Source organism: Lolium perenne, chromosome 7 (assembly GCF_019359855.2).
Source record: "Lolium perenne isolate Kyuss_39 chromosome 7, Kyuss_2.0, whole genome shotgun sequence".
Classification (NCBI taxonomy): Eukaryota; Viridiplantae; Streptophyta; class Magnoliopsida; order Poales; family Poaceae; genus Lolium; species Lolium perenne.
In genome coordinates this window covers 196762830-196769819 of record NC_067250.2, presented here as the reverse complement: position 1 = coordinate 196769819, position 6990 = coordinate 196762830, and positions in this window count along the sequence as shown.

Here is a 6990-nt window from a genome sequence, read left to right as displayed (position 1 = left end):
TAATTGTTGTTACATGCTTATGCATAAAAGAGGAGTCCATTATCTGTTGTCTATGTTGTCCCGGTATGGATGTCTAAGTTGAGAATAATCAATAGCGAGAAATCCAATGCGAGCTTTCTCCTTAGACCTTTGTACAGGCGGCATAGAGGTACCCCTTTGTGACACTTGGTTAAAACATGTGCATTGTGATGATCCGGTAGTCCAAGCTAATTAGGACAAGGTGCGGGCACTATTAGTATACTATGCATGAGGCTTGCAACTTGTAAGATATAATTTACATGATACATATGCTTTATTACTACCGTTGACAAAATTGTTTCATGTTTTCAAAATCAAAGCTCTAGCACAAATATAGCAATCGATGCTTTTCCTCTATGGAGGACAATTCTTTTACTTTCAATGTTGAGTCAGTTCACCTATTTCTCTCCACCTCAAGAAGCAAACACTTGTGTGAACTGTGCATTGATTCCTACATACTTGCATATTGCACTTATTATATTACTCTATGTTGACAATTATCCATGAGATATACATGTTATGAGTTGAAAGCAACCGCTGAAACTTAATCTTCTTTTGTGTTGCTTCAATGCCTTTACTATGAATTATTGCTTTATGAGTTAACTCTTATGCAAGACTTATTGATGCTTGTCTTGAAGTGCTATTCATGAAAAGTCTTTGCTTTATGATTCACTTGTTTACTCATGTCATATACATTGTTTTGATCGTTGCATTCACTACATATGCTTTACAAATAGTATGATCAAGGTTATGATGGCATGTCACTCCAGAAATTATCTGTGTTATCGTTTTACCTGCTCGGGACGAGCAGAACTAAGCTTGGGGATGCTGATACGTCTCCGACGTATCGATAATTTCTTATGTTCCATGCCACATTATTGATGTTATCTACATGTTTTATGCACACTTTATGTCATATTCGTGCATTTTCTGGAACTAACCTATTAACAAGATGCCGAAGTGCCGATTCTTGTTTTTCTGCTGATTTTTGTTTCAGAAATCCTAGTAACGAAATATTCTCGGAATTGGACGAAATCAACGCCCAGGGTCCTATTTTGCCACGAAGCTTCCAGAAGTCCGAAGAAGAGACGAAGAGGGGCCACGAGGCAGCCAGAGCATAGGGCGGCGCGGCCCCTGCCCTGGCCGCGCGGCCCTATGGTGTGGGCCCCCCGTGCCGCCTCTTGACCTGCCCTTCCGCCTACTTAAAGCCTCCGTGACGAAACCCCCAGTACCGAGAGCCACGATACGGAAAACCTTCCAGAGACGCCGCCGCCGCCGATCCCATCTCGGGGGAGCCAGGAGATCGCCTCCGGCACCCTGCCGGAGAGGGGAATCATCTCCCGGAGGACTCTACGCCGCCATGGTCGCCTCCGGTGTGATGTGTGAGTAGTCTACCCCTGGACTATGGGTCCATAGCAGTAGCTAGATGGTTGTCTTCTCCCCATTGTGCTATCATTGTCGGATCTTGTGAGCTGCCTAACATGATCAAGATCATCTATCTGTAATTCTATATGTTGCGTTTGTTGGGATCCGATGAATAGAGAATACTTGTTATGTTGATTATCAAAGTTATATCTATGTGTTGTTTATGATCTTGCATGCTCTCCGTTACTAGTAGATGCTCTGGCCAAGTAGATGCTTGTAACTCCAAGAGGGAGTATTTATGCTCGATAGTGGGTTCATGCCTGCATTGACACAGGACGGTGAGAAAGTTCTAAGGTTGTGTTGTGCTGTTGCCACTAGGGATAAAACATTGATGCTATGTCTAAGGATGTAGTTGTTGATTACATTACGCACCATACTTAATGCAATTGTCTGTTGCTTTGCAACTTAATACTGGAGGGGGTTCGGATGATAACCTGAAGGTGGACTTTTTAGGCATAGATGCAGTTGGATGGCGGTCTATGTACTTTGTCGTAATGCCCAATTAAATCTCACTATACTCATCATGATATGTATGTGTATGGTCATGCTCTCTTTATTTGTCAATTGCCCAACTGTAATTTGTTCACCCAACATGCTGTTTATCTTATGGGAGAGACACCTCTAGTGAACTGTGGACCCCGGTCCAATTCTCTTTACTGAAATACAATCTACTGCAATACTGTTCTACTGTTTTCTATAAACAATCATCTTCCACACAATACGGTTAATCCTTTGTTACAGCAAGCCGGTGAGATTGACAACCTCACTGTTTCGTTGGGGCAAAGTAATTTGGTTGTGTTGTGCAGGTTCCACGTTGGCGCCGGAATCCCTGGTGTTGCGCCGCACTACATCCCGCCGCCATCAACCTTCAACGTGCTTCTTGGCTCCTACTGGTTCGATAACCTTGGTTTCATACTGAGGGAAACTTGCCGCTGTACGCATCACACCTTCCTCTTGGGGTTCCCAACGGACGCGTGTTGAACGCGTATCAGTCATCTCCTCCTTAATTTATTGTGTAAACCCCCACCAACGTTCACCTCCTCCTAATTTTATTGTGTAAACCCGTACAACGGTCATCTCTCCCTTATAAACACCCACACGGCCATTCCTTGTGCCAATAGGTTCTGCCTCTCTCTTCTTCGTTCACATACACTTGATCCATTGTCATGGCTTCCACGTCTCGGACGCGGACCGGAAGGGGAAGGGGAAGGGGAAGGGGGAGTGGATCATCATCATTGCCACCACCACCGTCAACACTGCCATTGATCATAGAGGAGTTCTTCATCGTCGTCTATGAAGACCCTTTGGTCAAGAAGGTACGTAAGCGTTCCCACATATATGATGCATGTGATTAATTATGGGCATGTTCTAAAAAACCTTTAATTTCAAACGATCGGCGCTCGATCTCTTTGCAGGAACTCCCAAAAAAATTTGCGGACTATCTTGACGGCCAGGAGCCAGCTAAGGTGTATCTGCGAGCAGCTGACTGCGGTCCTCGTCTCTGGACCGTGGAGGTCCTATTTGACGGACAAGGCCGGATGTACCTCGACAAGGGCTGGGAGAAATTCGCCATCGCGCACGGTGTGGATTTCGGCTGCTACGTACACTTCAAATATGAAGGCGATGATGTGCTCACAGTGAAGGTGTTCGACGGAACAATGTGCAGGAGGTACTACTACTCGGGCAGCGAAGATACTGACGATGAAAGCGACGACGACGTGAAGCCATGCATCCATCCCCTTTAGATAAGGGGATTATGACCAAGAATATATATGTAGCTTCATATGCATCGATTTAGAGATCTAGCTATTTTCTATATATTATGCATGTAAAAAATAATATCGCATTTCCACTATTATTCGAGCACCACATCCTCCAAACGATGCCGATGCCGATGCCGATATCGGCATGGTCAGAACGGCTATGCTCGCCGCCACTGCTAGGTCAACGTCGGGATGCACAATGTTTAGCATAAGAGTCACTTTAGATTAAGCTGCGAAAATAGTCACATGCCACAACGGTCATTGGCTGCGGAGGCCCCACAGAGCGGCAATATAATTTTCTATAAATAAATAGACGACCCACTGGTCATTGGCTGCGGCAGCCCCATAGAGCGGCCCCATTTGTCATTGGCAGCACCGCGTATACAATTAGGAAATAAAACGGCCCATGCGTCAGCGGTAGATGGATGGCTACCCGTCAGCACGAGACGGTCAGAGAGGAACTGACCTGACGGTAACGGTAAGGCCTCTGACCTGACGGCAACCCGCGTCTTCGAGGGGTTTCAAACTAGAGGGAGGGGAAAGCTGAGGAAAAACTAACGAGCTGGGGAAAACTGAGTACAACTAACGAAGCAGGGGCACGAAAATAGAAATCCCTTTCTACTAAAAACCAAAATTAACTAATAGCCACTGCCGCGCGACCTAATTTTGGAAAAAAATCGGCCCCGAAGCCCTCTACTCTCGGCGGCGGAGGTGTGGTGGCAGAGGAAGGCGAGGCGGCGGACGCGTCGAGCTCATACTCTGAGTCGAACTCGGGGATCTCGAGCTTGACGTGGCGGACGCGTTCCTCCCGGCGCGCCGCCTCGTACTCGCGGACCTGCCGGACAGCGTCGGCGTCCTCCCAGCGCTAGCGTGCTCGTGCCTCCGCCTCGGACACAGCCGCCACCTGCGCGATGACGGCGTCCTCCTCCTAGTCATCGTGGACGTAGTCGTCGGTGGATAAGAGAGGCGCCCGCCCCAGCACCGTGTCCCCCTCCTCCTCCGAGCTGTCGTACACCGGCGGGCGAGGGGAGCGGCACGACCCATTGAAGGAGGAGCCCTCACCGCCGTTCGCGTAGCGCGCGAGCTTCCTTGGAGACGTGAGCCCCCAGTTCGTCCACCGACGGGCGTTGCGCTTGCGCGCGCCCTCCGAACGATTCCATTTGCGCTGCTCTGCGTCCGTGCGGAAAAAGGGGGGCCGCGGTGGCGAGTCTCCGCCACCCAAAAACCACCGCCTCCCCTAGCAGAGCTTCCGCGGCTAGCCATGGGAAGGTCGAGGTGCGGGGAAGCGGCGCTGGCGACGCGACGATTTCTCGCCGGACGAGGTGGAGGAAGGCGGCGGCCACGGCGGAGGGGAGTAGGGTTTGGAAAAGCGAACTCCCCTCTGCGGCCCGTTTTAATATGGGGCGCGCCTCGCGTTTCTCAGGCCTCCGAGAAATGTTTACGGGCTGGGCCACCGTCTCAAACTTTGTTGTACGATGTATTCGGTCCGAATTCGTAAATTCACCAAAAAAAAGTTCAGTTCCGACGATAGAATTCTCTAAAAAAAGGCCAACCTTCGCGAAGGGAAGGCAACTCGCTCCGCACGCGACAAGTGGCGCGCTATGGTGCCAGGAAATCCCTGGGAAACCGTTTTCACTTTTGAGATCCTCGTGTCGAGATCTTCAAAACTAGATCCCATGTTGATAGGTTTGGAGATACTTTTTCGTACTTCCAATGATATTATGAGTGTACATGTGGTGTGCACCTAACTGTACTCGTGTTTCAACTGATAAGTACTTCTGTTTTTAGTGTATTTGGTGCAATTTTTCCCTTTACTCGCTAACTGTACTCGCCCGTGTGCGGGACTGTACCTGTACTTACGCGCGACTGTACCTGCTCGTGTGCGCCACTGTACTTCTGTACATGTACTTGCTCGTGTTCACGACTGTACCTGCTCGTATGCGCGTTTGTACCTGCTCGTGTGCGTGACTGTACTTGTACTCGCTCGTGTGTTCAACTGTACTCGTGTGTTGTGCGTGATTGTACCTGCTCGTGTGCGCGACTATACCTCCTCGTGTGCGTGACTGTACTTGTACTCGCTCCGTGTGTGAAACTGTACTCGTCTGTTGTTCGCAGCTGTACTCGTGTATTGTATATAACTGTACTCGTGTGTTGTAAGGTATGTACTCGGGATTTTCACCGAGCCTAGTTGTTTGTATTCCAGCTTTCAGTAGTTGTAACTTAGTATGCATGTGAAATAAGCTAGTTGATCAATTGAGCTAGCTTGAATCGATCGATTCTGGTGAGGGTAGCTAGCTAGCTATTGACATTTATTGACATTTATACCGCACGCACACGGGATTGAGTATGTACGCGCGCGAACACGAGTATGCCAGGTAGCGGCGCGTGGGGCACGAGTACATGAGGCTGCATATATGCACGCTGGGACGCGGGGACAGTGTACATGGGGACGAGTACATGAGGCTGCACGCCTGTACCTATGCGCGCGGGGAAAAGTACACACGGGCACGGGTCGCGTTCACGCGTGCTCGCTCGCGTTGACAGTCCGCCACGTGTCAACCGTTCAGATGTTGCGGGAGCCAGCGTTTCCCTTCGCGAAGGTTGGTCTTTAGGTAGTGGTACCCTCCGACGATATTTACAGATTATGTTAGTCCGTTTCATGGACGTGGCTCCGGGTTGGTCAAGATTGGCCCTCCGCGGAGTCGTCTGCCGCTAGCCCGGATGCCCCCGCGTCACTAGCCGCACGACAGGCAATGAATCCAGGGATTAATTGGAGGAATACTTTGAAAATTGAAACCGTTGTAAGAATTTTGTGATTGCTCAGAGATTAAAAATAACTAAATTAAAAGAGATATAAATTTAAGGTTGATCCCTTAAATTAAGAATATTTGATGAATCAGTGAGTTTGAGTCACACGATAGTAGCTGGAGTATGATCGAGTACAAGAACACATATCTTGAGATACCTTCCGACCTCTAAGTCTGTACACATGCGTTATGTACTTATGTCGTCTTACACTTTGTTTAGGAAAACTCCGTCACAGTTTCGCATTAGGTTAATCTGTCTTCAGCGGACATCAACTTTAAAAAATTAATATCAGTTCGTCAGAGGTGGAGCCACAAGCTACATATAAGTTTTTTTAATGAAAATTTTATATGTACTATTTTGTTATATAACAAATCTAATGTAGACTATATATGCTCCATATGGCTAAGATTTGTCAGTGGAACATGCACTGAATGAAGAAGTGAGAAAAAAATTGTTGGACAAAATACAACTTATAGGTATGAATTCTTTTCGAAAATAAAAATCATAATATGGTAAAAAATAGGAAAAAGGGGGAAATAGTCCTAAAATTATCCAAATAAAATTTTGAGTTGAATAAAACTCTATAATTGAAAATTGTAGAGATAAGGCAAAGCAAAAGATGAGGAAGGATATAGAAATATATAAAGTTGACGATAAAATATTTGAAAATACTTGTATAATTATACGCACACACACAAAATATTGGACGAAAACGGCATTGCAAAATGAAAATAAAATAGTCTAACAAAGGTGTTAAAGCTGCCTATTTTACAAAAAGTTGATAACAAAAAATAATGAAAAAAACACGTCAAATAATAAATATGTTAGTTTGCACTAACATATACAAGTAATAAAGAGCTACAATGACAGCGTAAATGGGACAATTGTACCAAAATGAGGATTGAACTCACATCACGCAATGGCACGCCGAAACAATTATTTTTCTCTCCCGATGCACGCACGGACATATTTGCTA